The sequence below is a fragment of the Equus asinus genome, chromosome 12, assembly GCF_041296235.1.
Source record: "Equus asinus isolate D_3611 breed Donkey chromosome 12, EquAss-T2T_v2, whole genome shotgun sequence".
NCBI lineage: Eukaryota > Metazoa > Chordata > Mammalia > Perissodactyla > Equidae > Equus > Equus asinus.
Window position 1 is genome coordinate 41,531,004 of NC_091801.1, and position 22,152 is coordinate 41,553,155.

The 22,152-nt window shown below is 37.9% G+C and overlaps 2 pseudogenes; both read left to right on the plus strand.

Annotated features, from left to right (window-relative positions):
- LOC123290022 (ligand-dependent nuclear receptor corepressor-like protein) overlaps positions 1 to 7,169 on the plus strand; it is a 50,499-nt pseudogene extending 43,330 nt beyond the window's left edge.
- Positions 7,170 to 13,000: 5,831 nt separating this feature from the next.
- Positions 13,001 to 21,601, plus strand: LOC139039803 (large ribosomal subunit protein uL15m-like; annotated as a pseudogene).
- The last annotated feature ends 551 nt before the right edge of the window (positions 21,602 to 22,152 follow it).

The window sequence follows — 22,152 nt, forward strand, 5'->3', positions numbered from 1 at the left end:
GACTGTGGCAGAGAGTTGGATATCTAGAATTTCCTTTTGACTATGTTATGAAGACATCCTAGTCAAGATATCAATTAAACAGCTAGGTACTGTCCATGAAAATAATCCATAACCAATCTATAAACGAAAATTTGGGTGAATTTGTTCTGAGCTGAAATCTGAGGACCATGGCCCGGGGCCTTTCTTCCCACAGGAAGAAAAGGCACCAAAGAAGTGAGGTGTACAGAGTGGTTATATATCCACAAGCAGGACGTTTCACATATGATTGAAATGTCCCTCCCACAATAGTCACAAGATTGCCCTGTCAGCACAGCACTTGATGGACACAGCAGGTAGTAGGTCTGCTATCTCAGAGGGCGTAGCAGGAGGCAAGTCTGTTGTCTTGAGCTGGGCAGTCACAGGTGAGCACAGCAATCAGTTTCTAGCCTAAGGAAAGACACTTAAGCCTTAAGGAGATGCCAACTTTGGGAGAGGGAGGGAAGTTGCACCTTTATCTCAAGGGCCTTTGTTCTTGCCATAGGGAATATCTAAAGCAGATATACAATGCATGCTCAACAGCCACGGTCAGGCCCTTTTGGAAAGACAAGGTCAGGCCGAATTAGGTTTACACCAAATGGCTTCCTCATATTCTCCAATATATCCTATTGCTTGCCATTTTTATTTGTCAATACAAACAAGTTGAACTCAGATTTGGGATGCAGATATAAACCTGAGAATTTATAAACCATTTAAGATCACCTGTGTTGGGGAAGTGGGAGAATTCCCCCCCCCCCTTTTTTTTTAAGGTTCTTATGGCTGGTCAAATAATTTAAAAGGCAGGTTAGCAGGAGAAAAATCAAACAAAGTTTAATAGCATGTATACATGGGAGAAACTCAGGAGAAACAGTAACTCAGTCATCTGGCTGAGGCTGCCTGTTTAAATTTCTTCAGCTACAGACAAGGAGGATGTTGGGGGTAGTGATTTGGAGCTTCAAAGGGGAGGAAGGCAACTCCTGGAAATGGAAAAGCAAATGTTTGGTAAATAGAACTTTGATAAGAATGGGCTTAGCAAGGATCCTCCCAGTCTACCAGATACCCAGAGTTATCTAAGGTGATGGCTTGTCCTGGGGACTGGCCTTTATTTTAAATTTCTTTTAGGCAGTTGGGGAGAAGGTGGAATGTTCTTCCTGAGTCTTCTGAGCCTTTATTTTCTTCAGCTTGAAATAATCCACATACCAGAGTGGTGCATCTTGCAGGGGTGGGGGGGGGCATGCCCTGAACCCCATCACCTGCATAGGAAAAATAGATTTCAACATTTAGGGGTTAGATAGTATAAGAGGAGCCACTAAAAGTGAGAGAAGCATGGGCTATCCAGAAACCCAACAAGAAAAGTATTTCAAGGAGCAAGTGCTCAACTGCTTTGAATGCTGCTAAGAACTCATTTAAGAGAACAGAGAATTTATATTTTTTTCAGCTTTATTGAGGTATAATTAACATTAAAAAATTGTACATATTTAATGTATACATTGTGATGAAGTTGGACAATATGCTTACACCCATGATACCATCACCACAATCCTGGTAATAAATATATCCATCACCTCCAAAAGATTTCTTACGTCCCTTTGCTTTTGTGTGTGTGTGTGGGAAGAACATTTAACATAAGACTTATCCTCTTAAGTTTATAATGTTGTAGGTCTCTAGAACTTATGTATCCTGCATAACTAAAACTTTATGCTGAACAACAACTCTCCATTTTCCCCACTCCCGTCCCCTGGCAACCACCAATCTATTTTCTGCTTGTCTAAGTTTGACTATTTTAGATACCTCCTATAGGAGAAATCATGCTATATTTGTCATTCTGTGACTGACTTGTTTCAGTTAGCATAATATCTTTTTTTTTATTGAGTTAATGATAGGTTACAATCTTGTGTGATTTCAGTTGTACATTAATGTTTGTCATTCGTGTTGTAGGTGCACCATCTCACCCTTTGTGCCCGCCCCCCACCCCACCTTTCCCCTGGTAGCCACTAATCTGTTCTCTTTGTCCACATTTTTAAATTCCTCCTATGAGTGGAGTCATACAGAGATTATCCTTCTCTAACTGGCTTATTTCACTTAACGTAATTCCCTCAAGGTCCATCCATGTTGTTGCAAATGGGATGATTTTGTTCTGTTTTGCAGCTGAGTAGTATTCCATTGTATATATATACCACAACTTCTTTATCCATTCATCTGTGGATGGACACTTAGGTTGCTTCCATGTCTTGGCTATTGTAAATAATGCTGCAGTGAACATTGGGGTGCATAGGACTTTTGGGATTGCTGACTTCAAGCTCTTTGGATAGATACCCAGTAGTGGAATGGCTGGATCGTATGGTAGTTCTATTTTTAGTTTTTTGAGGAATCTCCATACTGTTTTCCATAGTGGCTGCAGTAGTTTGCATTCCCACCAGCAGTGTATGAGGGTTCCTTTCTCTCCACAACCTCTCCAACATTTGTTACTATTAGCTTTAGATATTTTTGTCATTCTAATGGGTGTAAGTTGATATCTCAGTGTAGTTTTCATTTGCATTTTCCTGATGATCAGCGATGATGAGCGTCTTTTCATGTGCCTATTAGCCATCTGTATATCTTCTTTGGAGAAATGTCTGTTCATGTCTGCAGCCCATTTTTTGATCGGGTGGTTTGATTTTTTGTTGTTGAGTTGTGAGAGTTCCTTATATGTTATGGATATCAAGCCTTTGTCAGATATATGACTTGCAAATATTTTTTCCCAGTTAGTGGGTTGTTTTTTTGTTTCAATCCTGTTTTATGTGCCTTGAAGAAGCTCTTTAGTCTGAAGTCCCATTTGTTTACTCTTTCTATTGTTTCCCTTCTCTGAGAAGACATGGTGTCCGAAAAGATCCTTTTAATACTGATGTCAGAGAGTGTACTTGCCTACGTTTTCTTCTAGAAGCCTTATGGTTTCAGGTCTCACCTTTAGGTCTTTGATCCATTTTGAGTTTATTTTAGTGAATGGTGAAAAAGAATGGTCAGTTTTCATTCTTTTACATGTGGCTTTCCAGTTTTCCCAGCACCATTTTTGGAAAAGACTTTCTTTTCTCCGTTGTATGCACTCAGCTCCTTTGTCGAAGGTAAGCTGTCCATAGATGTGTGGTTTTATTTCTGGGCTTTCAATTCTATTCCATTGATCTGTTCACCTGTTTTTGTACCAGTACCATGCTGTTTTGATTACTGTAGCTTTGTAGTAAATTTTGAAGTCAGGGATTGTGATGCCTCCCGTTTTGTTCTTTTCTCTCAGGATTGCTTTAGCAATTCGGGGTCTTTTGTGGCCCCATATAAATTTTAGGATTCTTTGTTCTAATTCTGTAAAGAATGTCATTGGGATTCTGATGAGATAGCGTTGAATCTGTAGATTGCTTTAGGTAGAACGGACATTTTAACTATGTTTATTCTTCCCATCCATGTACATGGAATGTCTTTCCATCTCCTTATGTCGTCATCCAATTCTCTCAGAAAGGCCTTGCAATTTTCATTATATAGGTCCTTCACTTCCTTGGTTAAATTTACCCCGAGGTATTTTATTCTTTTTGTTGCGATTGTGAATGGTATTCAGTTAGCATAATATCTTCCGGGTCCATCTATGCTTTTACAAATGGTAGTATTTCCTTAATTTTTAAGTTTGAATAATGTTTAATTGTGTGTATATCCCACACTTTCCTCATTTTCTTTATCCACTTGCCTATTGATGGACATTTGAGTTGTTTCTCTATCTTGACTATTGTGAATAATGCTGCAATAAATGTGGGAGTGTAGATATCTCTTCACAATCCTAATTTCAAGTCTTTGCATATATACCCAGGAGTAGAATTGCAGGATCATGTGGTAGCCTATTTTAATGTGGTTGTTTTTGGTGAGGAAGATGGACCCTGAGCTAACACACCTGTTGCCAATCTTCCTCTTTTTGCTTGAGGAAGATTGTCGCTGAGCTAACATCTGTGCTAATCTTCCTCTACTGTATGTGGGATGCTTTCACAGTGTGGCTAGACGAATGGCACTAGGTCCATGTCCAGGATCTGAACCTCCGAACCCCAGGTCGCCAAAGTGGAGCACACGAACTTAACCACTATGCCATCGGGTTGGCCCCAATCTTCCTCTATTTTTTGTACGTGGGATGCCACCACAGAGTGGCTTGATGAATGGTGTGTCGGCCCACACCTGGGATCTGAACCCATGAAACCCCAGCCGCCAAAGCGGAGCGAATAACTTCACCACTGTACCACCAGGCCAGCCTCTATTTTTAATTTTTCTTTTTTTTGAGGAAGACTGGCCCTAAGCTAACATCTGCTGCCAATCTTCCCCTTTGTGCTTGAGGAAGAGTGGCCTTGAACTAACATCTGTGCCAATCTCCCTCTATTTTATATGTGGGTTGCTACCACAGCATGGCTTGACAAGCGGTGAATGTCTGCACCCAGGATCTGAACCTGCAAACCTGGGCTGCAGAAGCGGAGAGAGCTGAACTTAACCACTACACCACCGGGCCAGCCCCTACTTTTAATTTTTTGAGGAACCTCCATACTGTTTTCCATAGTGGCTGCACCATTTTGCATTCCCACCAACAGTGTACGAGGGTTCCAGTTTCTCCACATCCTTGCCAACACTTGCCATTTTCTGTTTTTTGGTAATAGTCATCCTAACATTTGTGGGTGATATCTCAATTGTGATTTTGATTTGCATTTCTTATCAGATTTGGCAATATGGAGGTTATTCATAGGAAAACATATGAATCAAAGAGGAGGAAAAGAGAGTCCACGTAGAACTCTCAAGAAGTTTTGCTATGAAAGCAAGCAGAGAAATAGGCTCAGCTAGAGGGATTACGGGGTAAAGAAAAGTGGTGTTTTGTCTTTGTTTTTTTAAGATGAGCGATATTACAACATTTTTTATGATGAAGAGACCATCCAGCCTGAGGAGAGATTGATGATGCAGTAAAGAGAGGGGATACGGAAAACAACTAAACCCCTAACTAGGTGGCAGACGTAGGAGTCCAGATCGCAGCTGGAAAGACTGAACATTAACAGAGGAAAAGCCACTTCCTTCTCTTTACTATGATGCAGAAGATAAATGCAGTTGTAGGAAGGATTGTACATTTCGTGGTGGGATGTGGGAGAAATTCCCTATCTCGTGACTTTTTTCTGAAGTATAAAGGAAAATCATTGGCCAAGAGAGAACATACAAAATAGTCATCGCGGAGAGCGAAAAAGTAAGTTTTCTAAAACCCTGGAAAAGGATGACCGGCTTAAGGTTTGTGATCATGAATTTAAAGAAAGCTTGTCAGCCTGAAAGCCAGTTCTTTGTGGCCAGGAAAGAGGGCAATAATGAAAAGTGTTCTAGAGAGAGCAAATACAGTAATTGTTGTAGCTTCTTATTTACCCTAAATGATCACTTAAAGTGTATAAGTACATTATAATCTATAACAATGTTAAAGAAAATATATAGCTAACAGAAGTTGGCAAGTAGAAGGAGCAAAGAAGTGTGAGAGGTTAGGTGTGTGAGTATCTTCATCTCGCACAGAGTGAGGAGCTAATGTATAATTTTGACAGTTGAAAATCCAAAAAACAGATGTTTGAAGTACTTACCTTATTTAAATTATACGGTTTATCATAAAATAACTAAAATACTAAGAGGAAATAGTTTAAATTTAATCTAAATCCTCACCTGTCATAAGATAAGTGAATCCACAATGTCAAAAGTTGATAAAGCAATTAGTGATTGAGATCCTTTAATTTATAAATATGGAGGCAGTCCCCGGAAGAAATAAAAAAAAAAAGTGAAAAGTAATTACCTGTGGAGAACTTTTGTTCCTCATTATTATTTTGTATGACTTGATTTTTTTCATAACAAATGTATGCGTTAGTATACTTTAATAAAATTAAAACAGAAACTATTTAGCTGTGAATGAAGGCCTTGAAGTCAGGGCCAAGCTTTGATACAACTGGGTAGGTTTTGTCGAGGTGACATTTATTTCCAGCCCCTTCCCGTGCCCTCTGATTGGCTCTCTCGGAATTGGTTTTCTCCCAGTATCAAAGGGATTCACTGCCCTCCTGCCCCTGGCTTCCTCCCGCCTTCACTGAGGAAAAGCACATGTCTGGTTGTTTTCTGCTCCTCAACTTTGATCATTACAAAATGAGTCTATTCTTGGTCTCATTCTTAAAATGATTTGTTTTTGGCGCTCCGGGGCTCGCGCCCCTGCCTCGTGCCTGCGCCGCTCGTATGTAAATGAGGGCGCGGGACACGGGACGCGGGACGCGGATGGACAAGGGAAGAGAGAGAGTGGCCGCTGCCCTCGCCGCCCGGTGCCGGAGCCCTCGGTGCGCGGCGGAGAGGAGAGGATGCCGGCGGGAACTCGAGTCTTGGCGCCACCGTCTCATGCACTGTGTAGGTTTTGAGAGTATTTTAGAAGGGCTTTATGGACCACGGCTACGAAGAGACCTGAGTTTATTTGAAGGATTGTCTACCATCTCTTGATTCTTCACAGTCAACGCCAACAGAGGAACTATCATCTCAGGGCCAGTCCAACACTGAAAAGACTGAATGCCAAGCAGAAAATTACCTAAATGCACTCTTTCGAAAGAAAGACCTTCCTCAGAACTGTGATCCTAACATTCCCCTAGTTGCTCAGGAATTAATGAAAAAGATGATACGTGAGTTTGCAATTGAGTATATTTCAAAAAGTGGTAAAATTCAAGAGAATAGAAATGGTTCAATTGGACCAAGTCTAATATGTAAAAGTATTCAAATGAATCAAGCAGAAAACTCCCTTCAGGAAGAACAGGAAGGCCCCTTAGACCTCACTGTGAATCGAATGCAAGAACAAAATACTCAGCAAGGGGATGGAGTGTTAGATCTCTCTACAAAGAAAACCAGCATAAAATCTGAAGAGTCGTCCATATGCGATCCTTCTGAAAATTCAATGGCTGGGAGACTACAGAGAAACAGAGAGGACTATGTGGAAAGAAGTGCTGAGTTTGCAGATGGTTTGCTCTCAAAAGCTTTGAAAGACATTCAGTCTGGAGCACTGGACAGAAATAAAGCAGGCATACCTCAAAAAACTTTACTTCTCCACTTAGAAGCCTTACCAGCAGGGAAGCCTGCATCTTTTAAAAACAAAACTCGAGATTTCAATGATAGTTACTCATATAAAGACAGTGAAGAAACTTGTGCAGTGCTGCAAAAAGTAGCCCTGTGGGCAAGAGCTCAAGCAGAGCGCACAGAAAAAAGTAAACTCAATCTACTTGAAACCTCAGGATTAAGATTCCCAACAGCTTCCAGTTACCTCCATCAGTTAACTCTACAGAAGATGGTTGCTCAATTTAAAGAAAAAAATGAAAGCCTACAATATGAAACTTCACATCCTACTGTACAGTTAAAAATTCCTCAACTACGAGTAAGTTCTGTTTCAAAACCACAACCTGATGGTCCTGGTCTGCTGGATGTTATGTATCAAGTTTCCAAAACCTCTCCAGTCCTAGAAGGATCAGCTCTCCAAAAACTGAAAAATATACTCCCTAAACAGAAGAAAATAGAATGTTCTGGGCCCGTAACTCACTCAAGTGTTGACTCTTACTTTCTACCCGGGGACCTCTCTCCTTTGTGTCTTAATTCTAAAAATGGAACAGTTGATGGAACCTCTGAAAATACTGAAGATGGATTGGATCGAAAAGATAATAAGCAGCCCAGGAAAAACCGTGGCCGTTATCGGCAGTATGATCATGAAATAATGGAAGAGGCTATTGCAATGGTAATGAGTGGAAAAATGAGTGCTTCCAAAGCACAAGGAATTTATGGGGTACCTCAGGGCACTTTAGAATACAAGGTAGAAGAAAGATCTGGAACACTGAAGACTCCTCCTCCGAAGAAACTCCGAGTACCAGACACTGGGTTATATAGTATGACAGATTCAGGGACTGGCAGCTGCAAAAACAGCAGCAAGCCTGTGTAGATTACTTGTTAGGAAAGTGTTTGTACGTGTGTATGTGCGTGTGTTTGTGTGTGTGTGTGTGCACAGGTGTGTGTTTGTGTGTCTGTATACACACACGTGGGAATTACAGATGCTCACTCTGACAGGAGACATGAAAGTTTGCAGTTCAAAAACCACTTACCTGCCTTTTGAAAAAAAGTTTTATTCAGGGTTTTCACTGTGGACAGAATTATATAGTTGCTTACTTAATTCTGATAGTTTGTATTTAATCCTTGTATAAATAGGTGAAAAAGATTCAGGTTTTCTTTAGTAGTCAATAGCATAAAGCGTTGTGGGAAAACAAGTAATTGTCAAGTGAAACATTTTTATAGGTGAAAGACCACCCCAGCCATTCAGTTAAACCATCTTATAATGGAAATATGCTATTAATAGTTTTTAAACATTTTTACCTAACATACTTACCGTTACTGTAAGTACGTCAAACAACCAATCAGAGTTTAAATACGCAGCTATCTCCATACTAAGAAAAATTAATATATACAGTATTAGGACACTACAGTGCATTCTATGAATATAGAATATGAATATGAAATGCACTCAAGTGCATCCACCAGGAATAGACAAGAAAACCTTAAATGATATGTATAATGAAATTTAATATTTATCATTTAATAGTTGTTTTAGCAGGAAGTTGGGGTTTATAAGGTATACACTTTTTGAAAAAAACTGACACATTGTTAACCCCAGGAGCTATAAAATCCTTTAACATAAGATGGAATACTAAGAACAAAAAGTAATTTAAATTTAATTATTAAAATAATTTAATTTTGTTTTTCATTTGAAAAATAAGCTCATGCGTAAGATTAGAAAAGAAAGTTGCAATGCAACTTAGAGCATGTTTATAATGTGCACAGACAAAGCTTGAGAATGATCATTTTGGTTTAAATGTGCTGGTTAGTTGATGTTATGACTACTTTAAATTTTAAGGATTGTGATAGACTCCTACTATTGAAAAACCTCAGTGTAACTATAGTATATTTGCTGCTGTGACATTTCAAAACATTTTCAGTTTATCAAAATGAATTACAGATTTCATTTTGGTGGGCGATACATTATCATTTTGCTAATAACCAAATTTGCAGTTTGTTCAGGGTCTTAAATGGATTTACAAATATTTAACACTGAAGCTGTTTTGAACTTTCAGTAATGTAAACTCTACTAATTGGGCAGTTAGAAGCTGGGCAGTGCATTTTAACTTTTACTAGCCTCATAAAAGAGACCAGTAATTTTTATATAGCAGTTTTAAAATGTGGTTCAGAGTATCCATGTTGGATTTATGGAGTATGCCGTTTTAGTGGTAAAATGTTATAAAGCATGTGCCTCCATATAAAGATTGGGGATTTGCTTCATATGTTCACACTTCTCCGAGTGCCCCTTTGCTCTGTTAAAAGTCAGGTTCTGATCATTTTTCTAAGCCAGTTTTCCTAAGTCCAAAAGGAATACTTAAAGCTGAATTTAAAAAATAAGTGCACCTTGTCAAATACTTGTGTTTTTACACTTGTGTTTGTGTGTATCTAATAATCACATATACATGTAATACTAAAGAGATTTTCAGCTATTACATTGAAAAACTGCTTACATATGTATAAGGAAACTGAAGAGAGGAAAATACACAACCAAGTAGATATTTGGTCTCTTCGATCCATACTGAACCCTCTTCAGCAATTAATGTTACCTGCATGCTAGGGTATGAATCCTCTCGCTCTTTTTTTTTCCCCCCAAGAAAGTATACATAATAGATTGCAAAACAGCAGATGTCAGGGTCATCTTTCTTTTTAAAGAATTAAGCCATATTTTGTGAGGGCCAGAACTTGGATGATTTAATGTATTTCCCCTCCCCGCCCCCCGCGCCCCCAGTGAAAAGCAAAGTTAATGTTTCAACACAATTTTATTGACCTCTTTATACAGAATTTTACTTGCAAAAATTTGGGGGCTTGAAGGCATTACATAATATTTATATTGTATTGAGCTTTTTTATTCCTCACACTATATTTACATTAATAAATTGATTGAGAAGTTTATAGTAAAGGGATACTTACAGAACACTTTTATATCATTTAAAAGATGACCTGACCAAAAACTTGACAGGATTCATAAAATCAGGGATCATTTTGCTATTGACTTCACAGTGCTCAGTAGTTTTATAGGTAATATTATAGTTAATTTGCCGCGTTTTAGTACTTGTGTTATTTATTTTTGGTCAGAAATAGTAAATTAAATATTTTTTGATAGTTTGTAGGTAATGATCAACTCCTAACTTTTAAAAGAAACAAAATGTTTCTAGTTATTGAGTTCCCTTTTGATTATACAAACTTGGAAAGGCAGGGAAATTTATGGGTTCCTCTTCCCCCCCAGTGATTCCATTAAGATATTCTCTATGTTAAACTTTCAAAGTACTTTGTAAATTTAGTTACCAGTTATTACTTATTAACTGACAATTTTCTGAAAAATCCAGTTTCAGCAGACTTTTAATGAAGGTGAAAGCAACCATTATGTGCTTTGTACTTATTTGAATGTTCCTCAAGTATTTTATATTTTAAAAAAAGAAAAAAAAAGAAGGCAAAGAAAAAACAGTGCCTCTGTTTTTAGAAAACTCCTGCTCAGTAAAGTTGTTTAAACCATTTCTGGTAGCTAATGATAATTTTATATTGTATACTAACTTTAGTGAGACTGATTTTTTTAGTTGTTTACAGTACAAATACTTGTATTTGTTTTTTAATGGCAGTATTTCCATTGTCGCAGTAATTTAGTAAAACTCTGGCTGCCTTGATTTTGACAGATTTTGTTAATATAAACTGATTGTTAGGCAATTAGTTATATTTATGCATAAATCAATTGCTCTATAATTCATGAATTATTTATTACAGTATTTTCTAATGAATTCATGTATCTGTCTTGTGTTGTAAATGTACTGTAATTCTCTTCCTACTTTGTGTTGTTATATATCTAAATCTGATTGTATGAATTTTAATTGTTCAGTTAACGTGTTTCTAGGTTGTAATTTGTAGTAAAGCTCTTCAATGCTTTTGCACTTAAATTTAAAAAATAAATAAATAAATAAAAAATAAAAATGATTTGGTTTTGGCTCATGGTAAAGATCAGTAATAATCTAATAACTGAAATTCCCTTCCTCCTCCTGTTCCCATCCCTGCCAAATATTATTTAATGTGTGATCTCATTTAGGGAGATTAGATGGGAGAGTTTTATATGCATGTTTTTGTTTTTTAATCTCAGAAACAGAGGGTTAAATTGATCAGATGCTTCACTTCACGGTGTATTAGTATTATGGTTCATACCAAGTACCTCATGTGATAAATTTATCCCCTTTTATTTTCATCCCCCTCTCTCATTCTCTACCCACCTTGAGAATTTTAACTCTAAATAATGAGCTCAAAAGAATTCATCTCTGTTGGCAGACTGTTAAGGCACTGGGATAGGTAGGGGAAAATTATTTGGGAGTGTGTGAGAAAGAGGCCTTCCCAAGGAACTTCAAATTACACCATCTTTACAGGGCTTGTTTTATTCTTTTTACATAATGATTCAGTAGTCACTATCAACTGGGACTGGAATTAGGATGGACTTTAAATCTCTCGTTGAGATGTTTTCTTATGGCAAGGTCTCATTAACATCATTTAAACAGAGTGTAGCACAACACCCCCAGCAGGTGGGTGCTTAATAAGTATTATCATGCAATGATAATGATGCTGTAAAACTATAGGCTTCAGGTAAGGGTTGATGACTTATTCACCACACACCTTAACCTACATTCTTAAAACACAGATGAAACTCATTAAATTATTTTGACAGTTTTATATGCTTCATCAACATGTTGGATATGGGATAAACAAACGGCCTACAATTAACTACAAACAATTATTTCCACTATTATTAACGGATGTTCACCAATAACATTATATAACCTACACAACAAAGAGCATCTACTTGCAAGAAATGCAGCACATTGTTTTTTATTTCCTGTATCTCATCTATTCAATACACATTTTTTCCATGAGAAACATTATTGGTGTTAACACTCATCCGAAAGTTCATTACGTAATGCAAACGATTTTCTAGGTAGAGAAAAAAATTGTATATATTTCTGTAGATTAGGGCACGTTTTGCAACATATTTTGTAATTTTCCTCTCAGAAGTATGAAAATTCTAAAGAAAAGATTATGAAATATATTGAAGTAAAACCTCTTAAAGGCAGGAACTAGCTTTTTTTTTTTCAGTATTTTGTACTTCTAAATAGAGTCTGGACTTTATCTTCACATTGTTTTATAGAACTCATATATCTGTATTTTTCTTGAATTTGCATTATTAGGTCCACAAGACACGTACTTCTTTTTTTTAACTTTTATAAAATACTCCATTTGGGAAAGTCTGTCCTACTAGATTTCAAACAACGTGGGAGCAAGATCTTGTTTGACTTCATCCACGTATATTTTTCAGTAACAAGTTTCAGTGTCTTGCTCATAAATATTGCTTAAATAAAGCATGAATGCAAATTTTTCTTTCTGTAGTATTTTATACTTGTTTTAAAATAAGTTGAAAAGGGTTTAATTAAACATAGAAGTAGCTCCCCTCCAAAAATTTCTCTCCTTCACTATTTGTGATCACTAAGAGGAACCAGAAAGAACAACTCCCCAGCGAGACAAGTGAAATATAAAAAGAGTAAGAGAAAGAAAAAGAAAGGAACCTTGTCTTCTATACCACATTCACTTAAGACAAAAATAGGGAAGCTATTTTTTAGCTTGAAAATAATGTTATGTATTCTATGCTACAGATATTCAATTTTATATCCTAGGAAACACTACTGTTCTACTAGGAGGCAGTGTAAGTGTGAGTCCTGGCTCTGCCGCTTGTTGTGAGACCTTGGTTAAGCTACCCGACCTTGCCAACCCTTACCGTCCCGGTCCGTAAAAGGTAGTAGCATCTACCTCCACAAGCGATTGATCGAATAAGGCTGACAACACAGCGATGACACATGCCAAGCGCTCCTATGGCACCTGTCATCACGAGCAGCTCAGTGAAGTTCGTTATCTCAGCGACTCGGTGGGTCAATGCAGTACACGTAGAAGCACACTGATGGGAGTGCGTAGGTTGAATTTCATTACACAGGTTAGTATTAGCCAGGCATTTTACTAGCTGGACTCTGAGTATTGTTTAATCTCACTGTGTTTAATTAGCCAAATTCAAAATTAGTAATTCTGCGCTCAGGTTATCTCATTCTCCACAGCGCGGTCAGAGAAGACACTGCCTCTTGAGGATCGCAGACTGCAGCGTTTGCAGTGCGCGTTTGCTGTGGCGGAAGAGAACACCGGACGTTCAAGCCCGGGCTCAAGCCACGATCTCTCAAACCATGAAGACATCCGCAGCGAATTTACCAAAAAAAAAAAAAGGCAGAGCAACACCGACATGTCAATCTTCTAAAGCTTCCGAAGCCGCTGCCGGAGTCCAGGGCGCTGGCGCGCTCGCGGCATTGCGACAGGGGCGGGGCCGCAGCCGTAAAGCAGCGTCCCAGACCACGTGGGTCCAGGGCTCGGGACCTGCTCCGGACCCTGCCCCGGGTTAGCCTGGCCAACTTAAAGCCGAATCCGGGCTTCAGGAAACTGGTAAGTGGCTGGTAGCGTTGCGGGCAAGCGCTGGCGCACGGGGCGATGGAAGCGGCCCTGCACTGCCCGCGCTTTCCGGGGACTGCTTATTCCAGAGGGTGTTGGGATGGAGGTAGGGTTTCTGAGTCCCAGTTCTCCTTAACTGCAGAGGAAAATCTTCTCGCGTGGTCTCAACTCGTAATACGGTTTATACTTAAAAGCATAATTATGCTAGGGCGTAGGAGCGAAGTCGCACTGCAAAATGATTGTCCCGTTCAAAATTGGAATTAAAATGAAGGACTTTTCCAGTATAGCTTCATGGGAAAGAGTTGAATTGATTTATTCCGTTAGATGTCTCTTCAAATCACTAAATACAGCCAGAAAAGCTGTTAGGTGACGTACTGTAATTTTGAAAATCAGTCCGTTGCCTTCGTGAAGTGACAGGAAGTAAATTAAGAAAAATGTTTTCTTTATTAAAAATTAATCTTTAAATAAAATAATATATGGGTAGCAATGACATATTTACAATTCCAAAATAAAATTTCTGAACTATCATGTAAGCTTTGTTTGTTGTGGATGTTTAACTCTAGGTTTTTTTCCGTTCCAGCCTGTTGTAGAATCCTTATCCCCATCCCATCCTTGGAAGTTTGCCTTTGAAACACAGCTTGCACTTTGGTTGCAAGAATTAGGTACATCTTCAGAGGCAAAGATGCTGATTTAGAGTGTTTGGACGCTAGAGCAGCTAGGACAGTGCTTGGCACAAGGTAGTGTTAGCTAGTACTGGTTGGTTGGATGAATAAATAGTGTAACAAAAAATATACAGCGAAAAGATGAGATACAGTTTATAAAAAGGCATCTGTAGATCATAAAACTTTGTTCTTTCCTTTAGGAAAGACGACCGAGGGGGCGGAGAAGAGGTAGAAGATGTGGCAGAGGCGACAGATAAAGGAGAACGACAGAGAGGAACCCGGCCCTGACTGGGCTTTGAGGGAGGCCAGACTCCATTTTACATACGAATCCCAAAATACGGGTTTAATGAAGGACATAGGTAGGTTGTTCTGCTTTTTAAAGTAGAAAGCCCTGTTTTTCGCTGAGAATCACCTAAAAAATAGCTTGGTAGAAATTGATAGTCACTTTGAAGCAAACTTTTGCCCCTGTTCCTCTGAAGTATCTTTAGTCGTGCCATTAGTTTGGAATAGTAGGGAAAAAAGCCCAGACATTGAGCCTGCAAAATGGAGATAATGATGCCTGCTCTCCTGGTTGTTTAGAGGCTTAGCAATAATATATATAAAAACCTGGCTCATTGTGATTACCCAATAAATGACAACTACCATGGTTACTTTGAGTTCCATTAATGCATAATTCAGATAGTGGGTTAAATTTTCCCCAAATTTGTTTGTTGATTTGTGTAAATGAGTGAAGTAAAATGCTTAAGAGGCAAATTATTTTTAGCAAAATAAAGGAAATACTGGTTTTGTTTCATTACCAAAAATCAAGCAGTATAACGTTTCTGTTGTAGTCAGGAGGGTCTTATTTTGTTACCATCTAAATTGTTGGAGGAAAATAGAGAACAAAACTTTTAAGTTGATTTGGAGAACTTAGAGGAAGAGAGTTGAGTTTTCCAACTGTTACTCTCTTGTTTTGTAGCTTCAGACGCCAGTATCAGCCTTTGAGTCTCAACAGGCTGCAGTATCTTATTGATTTGGGTCGAGTTGATCCTACTCAGCCTATTGACTTAACCCAGCTTGTCAATGGGAGAGGTGTGACCATCCAGCCATATAAAAGGGATTATGGTGTCCAGCTGGTAGAGGAGGTAAGTCTGGATTAGTATTTTTGGAGTTAGATAGGAGGCTATTTCTGATTTTCATATAATCTATACTCTGCCTCCTTTGTTTTTATCCCTTTTGAATTGTTATAACCATTACATAGTGGTGATTGTGTTTATACTCAGTTGTGGTTTTAGAAAGCCAGCATGATGACGTTGAGGGGCCTCTGTTCCCATGGTCCGGGAATGCTCTTCTCCCGTGTGTCCGTTCAGCTTGTTCCCTCCCTCCCTTTGGTTCTCTGTTCAGATCTGATAATATCAGAAAGGTCTTTTTTGATTTTCTTTTATAAAGGAACACTCAGCCCCCACCCGCTTCCCCCATAGTCGTACTCTGTCTGCATTACTCTGCCCGAAGTATTTTTTTCTTTGAATATATGAACACCTGATATTTATTACTAAGTAATGCATTTATTTTTCATTGTCTTCCTCAGTGTGATGTAAGTTCTTTGAGAGCAGGTACTGTGATTCATTCCTATGTTTGCAATATTGGAAATATTGGCTCATGATAATAACTCAGTATTTATGGAGGAAAGGGATCAAATCCAATTCTAATCGCAGTAAAGGACTTTTCTATTTATAGAAGTTGGCCAGGAATTTCATAAGCAAATAAACGTGTTGTTAATTAACTACTCCTCCTTCTTGTTGTCAGTAATGTAACTGTGTGAGTAACTTAGTGTCCACTAGAGGGAGGCATATGTTTACGGAAAAACCTTTTAGATTCCTTTGAAAAAGTAAACCTTATGGATAAAGGATTTTCAAATAAGATGATTTGAAGATAGATTACCAAATATGCGATTAAGTCTCAGTATCCTACTCTGGGTGTATAAGGGAATGCACATGTAAATTGACATGGAAAAATCCGTGACCTCTTCAGCTGTTAAACTGCGCATCCCAGCAACTCACAGGTATGTGTCTATTAAACTAACAAAACTAATCCTGAAAACGACACCAGGGCAGTGGTTGTGTAAGTACAGTTCCACATCGTTTACAGCTCTGTAAATTGATTTCAGATTTGTAGTAAATAGTGGATAATAAGACTTTCTGATCCTTCAGCATAAAATTACCAATTTGGAAAGATATGTTTTCAAGGAAAAACAAAATAAACCTAACTGATAGAAAGACATTCCTAAAAATGCTTTTATAATACTTAAAATACTGAAACTAACCCCAATGTCCAAGGATGGGGAGTGGTCAAGCAATCTATGGAATAGTAATTAAAAAAGCACAAATTATAGGGGCTGGCCCTGTGGCCTAGTGGTTAAGTTTGGCGCCCTCCCCTTCTGTGGCCTGGGTTCAGTTCCTGGGTACAGACCCACACCACTCGTCGACGGCCATGCTCTGGCAGCAACCCGCAGACAAAATAGAGAAAGACTGGCAACAGATGTTAGCTCAGGGTGAATCTTCCTCAGCAGAAAAAAGAAAAATCACAAATAATATGGCAAGACCTTACTTTATTGAGTCAAACGTACCATAATTATTAAAATGCAGGTCGGTATCATAGATGGAAAAAGTGTATCTTAGAATTGATGGAATATTTTTTAAATATATTAAAGGTTCATAATTAATAAAAGGAACTTGATTGGGAGCCAGCTTGTTTCAACCACACCAAAATAGGAAAAAATTCTTATCACTACATAAAGAATGGTAATGATGCCATCTTTTTATTTTTGTCAGAATCTGTTTTGAAATTAAAATATAGCACATCCTAACTAAAGTGATCAAAAGTAGAACTTAAAAAAGTTCAGGACTACATTTTTCAGTGTTGACCATGGTAGGGAAAGGTAAACTTATTTTCTGTCAGTTTAGAGGCTGTAATAAAGTCAATAACGAATGCAAAGTGAATTTCTGTTGTCCTTTGCTCCCTTTTTTCCTAGAGGGGGTGACCCCTCCAAAGCTCAGATATTTTATTCTTTCGCTGATTCTAGCCCACTCGTCCCCCTCTTTAACCTTCTCTTGGCCTCTTGCTTATTGATGGATAGGAAGATAAGTCATGATCTGTATCCTACAGCGTAATGTTGTGGTTAAGAACACATACTGTGGCTGGACTGTCTGGGTTAGAATCCTAGCTTTGTGATTTTGGGCAAGTTATTTAACCTTTCTGTGCTTCAGTTTCCCCATCTGTGAAGTTGGTTTAGCAATAATTCTGTCATAGGGTTGTTAGGAGGGTTAAACAGCCAACTATTACCGAAGTACTGGGAATGGGTGCTTATATTGGTGTCTACGAAATACATCAAGTGAAAATATAGTCATCTCTGCTCACAGGGAAGGAAAATTGGTAAAAGAAGGGGGCCTAGAAAATGTAAAAGAATTTGATGTTATTTGATAGGACCTCGAAGCAGAAGTCTTTGAAGTAGGAATTGCTGTTACATTGTGGGCATTTTGGAGGAGAAAACACAGTGTAAAAAGGAAGCTTGCCATAGTTAATTTACTTGTAGCCAAGCTAGCTACTCACAGACTATTTTGACGTGTTACAGGGTGCTGATACCTTTAAGGCGAAAGTACAGTTGGCTTCGGAACGAGCCATTGCTGCAATCGAAGAGAGTGGTGGTGTCGTTACTACAGCCTTCTGTGATCCCAGAAGTCTGGGTAAGCTTGCTCTGCGGTCATTTTCTTCTCTCCCTCTTTGTCTCATGCTGGCTGCATGTGAGGATTGTAAAGTCCTCATGGCTCTTTGACTTGCCCTTTCGACACCTCTGTTTTCTGTTTCAGGATTTCTTATTAGTGCTGTGGCTGGTGGGGCTCTGTCCTCTGATAGACCTCAGCCAGTAGGTCATAAAAAGGTTTTGTTTTTGTTTTTGTTTTGAACACAGGGCTTAAATACAATGTTACCTATGTCTAGAAACTCACTAATGGTTGGTAACCCAGGAGTAACTCTGACTTTCAAGATACAAACTTTTGAAAATTAAGCATTTCCATTTGTTTACTTAAAACAAGCTTATTTAATTAAAAAAGTTCTTGGAATTAAGTTCTCATCTTGGTCATATTTAAAAATTAATGATTATAAAATACCATTATTAAAAGAAAATCATCATGTAAATAAAATAGTCAACATTTGCATTTCTCTTTTTTTAAATTAAAAATTGTTTTAGAAATTCTCTGCAAACCTGTTCCATTCTTTCTGCGTGGACAACCCATTCCAAAACGAATGCTTCCACCTGAAGCACTGGTGCCGTATTATACTGATGCAAAGAATCGTGGTGACCTGGCGGATCCGGCCAAATTTCCTGAAGCAAGACTTGAACTCGCCCAGAAGTATGGTTATATTTTACCTGACGTTACTAAAGATGAACTCTTCAAAGTGCTTACTACTCGAAAGGACCCAAGGCAGATTTTCTTTGGTCTTGCTCCTGGACGGGTGGTGAATATGGCAGATAAGAAAATCCTGAAACCTACAGAGGAGAATGTCCTCAAGTATTACAGCTCGTGAATTCCCTTCCAAGAAAGCAGAGTTGGAAAAGAGGACTGGAAAAGGAGGCAATGCGATAAAACAAAGAATTGGTGCGGTCACTGTGTTTGAGTGATGTCTACAACCTGGCTCTCAATAATACTTTCATCTTGGTCATTGTCTTATTTATTATCATAGTCATTATCAAGGAAACTCTGCCTAGCAATGGCTTAAACAAATTAGAGTTTTTTTCTTATTTTTTATCACCTAAGAAGAATTGGTAGTGATGGTAATAGCCACAGCAGTTCAATAATCTTGCAGTTTCTGTATCTGCAATTCTCAGGGCCTCTCCCCAAGACCCTAAGATGATCACCATGGCTTCAGTAAGAATAACCTTAAAGGGCAGGAAGCAGCGGGGAGAATGGTTCAAGCTATAGCTGCCCTGTTCATAGGAAGCAAAAGTTTTCTCATGCCCACCCCTTGCAGACTTTCATATACATCTTATTATCCATAGCTGTGTCATTTGATTCCCTCTAAGGGCAGTGAGGCTGACGCACTGAGACTTAACTATGCCTGCCTCTACAGTTGGTAGATGGGAGAGGCAGAACATCCTTGGGGATGGAAATTGATTAGCCAACCACTAAGGACTGCCAAAGTCATCAAAAAAGTTATTCATTCAGTATATATTTGTTGAATGTCAAGTATTCTAGGTTCTATTTAAATAACATAATATACATATATTTTATAGGGTACTTGATATTTACAAAATATATTTTTATAAATATAAAATAATTAAAAATACTTGAGAAAAGGTGCACTACTCCAAAAAAAGATCATAATAGAAGTTTTCAATGTACATTTTTTAAAATGTGCTTTCAAAAACTGTACCTAGGCATTCTGGAAAATGGAATGAAAACAGGTATTGCAGTTTGAATGGTACTACGCTAGAAAACAAAAGTAGATAGTTGCAGCAAAAACTTGTAGATATAAAGATGTTTCTGTGAGAACATAAAGGGCTGATGTACCCATAATGCACATGACAGAGGGTTTCACAATGTGCTGCCAGGCACCGTAGCTTTTAGATACTCGTCGATCCGTTGCTGCTGCTGTTAAGTTGGTTTTTCTTACTAATGCAATAGGATAGACTTAGGGTAGATGATGATAACACATTGTGTCCTGTGAGAAAATATTGGGCCGTGGAAAAGAGAAAATTAAAGGGGATGATTTAATTTTGAAGTTACATATATGATCCTGAAAGAGAGAAACAATAGGAATAGTATTATCTTATAATAGCACAACTATTTATTTGGTAAATTTAAGACAACTGTTTAATATTATCTTTATTATGTTCAAGATTATCATTATTATGTTTAAGATATTATGTTTCTAAGACATAATTTTCACTCTGATCTCATTAGTAACAATATAACAAAAGTTGAGGCAAATTCATTTTTGTTTTCAATCTGAAAAAAGTCACTTTTGGAAGTTTCAAGAATGGAAAAAGTGCTATAAATGTGTTTCATTAAATTGTTGTTTTAAAAACGTATTTTGAAAGTCTACAACAATGTATGAACACATCATTTTACTATTAATTTCTTCTCCTGTACATATCCGTGAGACCAGAATAAAAATGGACTATTTTCCTGGCTAGATATGCATTTATTTCATAAGGGAGCTCCTAATTGCGAAAATACTTGGGTGAAACCATCATCTCCATTCTGTGGATCCATTCCCAACGTCAGATGGAGAGACGAATGTGACTGGATTTCACCTGTTCAGCTTGTAACTCCAACCTTTGTCTCCACTTGGAATAAAGTTGTGTACTTTCGCCATCAAAAGGAACTTCCCATTCACCATCTGGCCCTTCAGCAGTCCCCTAAGCACTAAAAATAAAAGTAAGACTAAACGGGTGAAATTAATTTTAATGATTTGTTTTAGTTAAGCCAATATTTCCAAGTATTGTCATTTCAATATGTACGTAGTGTACACTTAGTAATGAGATATTTGATCTTCTTTTTTTGTACTAAGTTTTCAAAATCCGGCTTTTACAGCATATCTCAATTCAGACTATCTGCATTTCAAGTGTTCAATAGCCAAATGTGGCTAATGGCTACTGTGTTGGACAGTCCAACTCCAGAGTATCTGGGATTTAGCTACTCTGTTTCCAGTTGACTAAAGCAGCACATCTACCGTGACAATCAAGTTCGGTGGTGGGTTAAAATAGTTCTATATAAATTGATGTGCATAACGAAGATGCATGCCTAATTAAAATACAAAACCACCTCCCCTTGGAGAGAAATCAAGCAGGTACCATAAGCCAAAACATAGACCACACATCAGAAAATATTTAGATAATCATCACAAATCTGCTTTTAATTTTGAAATATTTGAAACATAACCATCCAATATTAGAAGACTAACAGAAAATATTTGAAGTAATCCAATAGTACAAAATAGAGGCAATAAAAGTTATGAGTATTTAATAAATGTTGTGTTTAATAACATGGACAATATAGCCATGAAGTATCTTTAAGTAAAAAGAGTTAGAAGGCACTGTGTCTGATATTACTTAATTTTGGTAAAATAAAAATATTTATCATTATTTGAACAAATACATAGTAAAAAAGATTGAAAATCTATCGATCAAACTCTTTAAAATGTAATATATAGACGTCTGGTTTATGAAAATTTTGTATCTTTTCCACATGCTTATCTATGTTTTCTAAAGGCACCATTTTTTGTTCATAACAAAAAATAAAATAAGGCATGGCACTGTGCATGAGTAGCTAATCTGAAAAACCTTCCACTGTAAACGCCTGGATATGCAAGACAAATTATATCAAGCATTCTTGTACCTGCAAAATTGAGGTCATATAAAGGAAAGCACAATGCCTCGTTTTCCACAAAGAAGAAGGAGTTCAGAACAAGCTCAATGAGCATCCAGCGCTGAGGCTGGTGTACCGCTTCCCTAAGTTGATGGGTATGTGAGGATGGGTGGGGAGCTTCTCTACAACCTAGAGGATTGGGTTTTACTATCCCTACAGGAAGAGGAACTCTGTACTGGGACCCTGAAGGATCCGTGTTTCACAATGAAACCCCTACAGTAAAACTAACCCTCAATGAAAAACTTGGCTGAAATATAAACCCACAAACACAGGGAGTTGACAGACAAGTCTTTGTTTTTTTCTTGGACTCCAGCTGGGATTCCTCTAAGAATTTGTCACTAAATGTGTGCCATCCAGTTGGTGTGGCTTCAGTTTCCACCACAACTGTACCTAGGAAAAGTCTAGCCGAAAAATAAATATGAAAGTATATTCTAAATTAATTG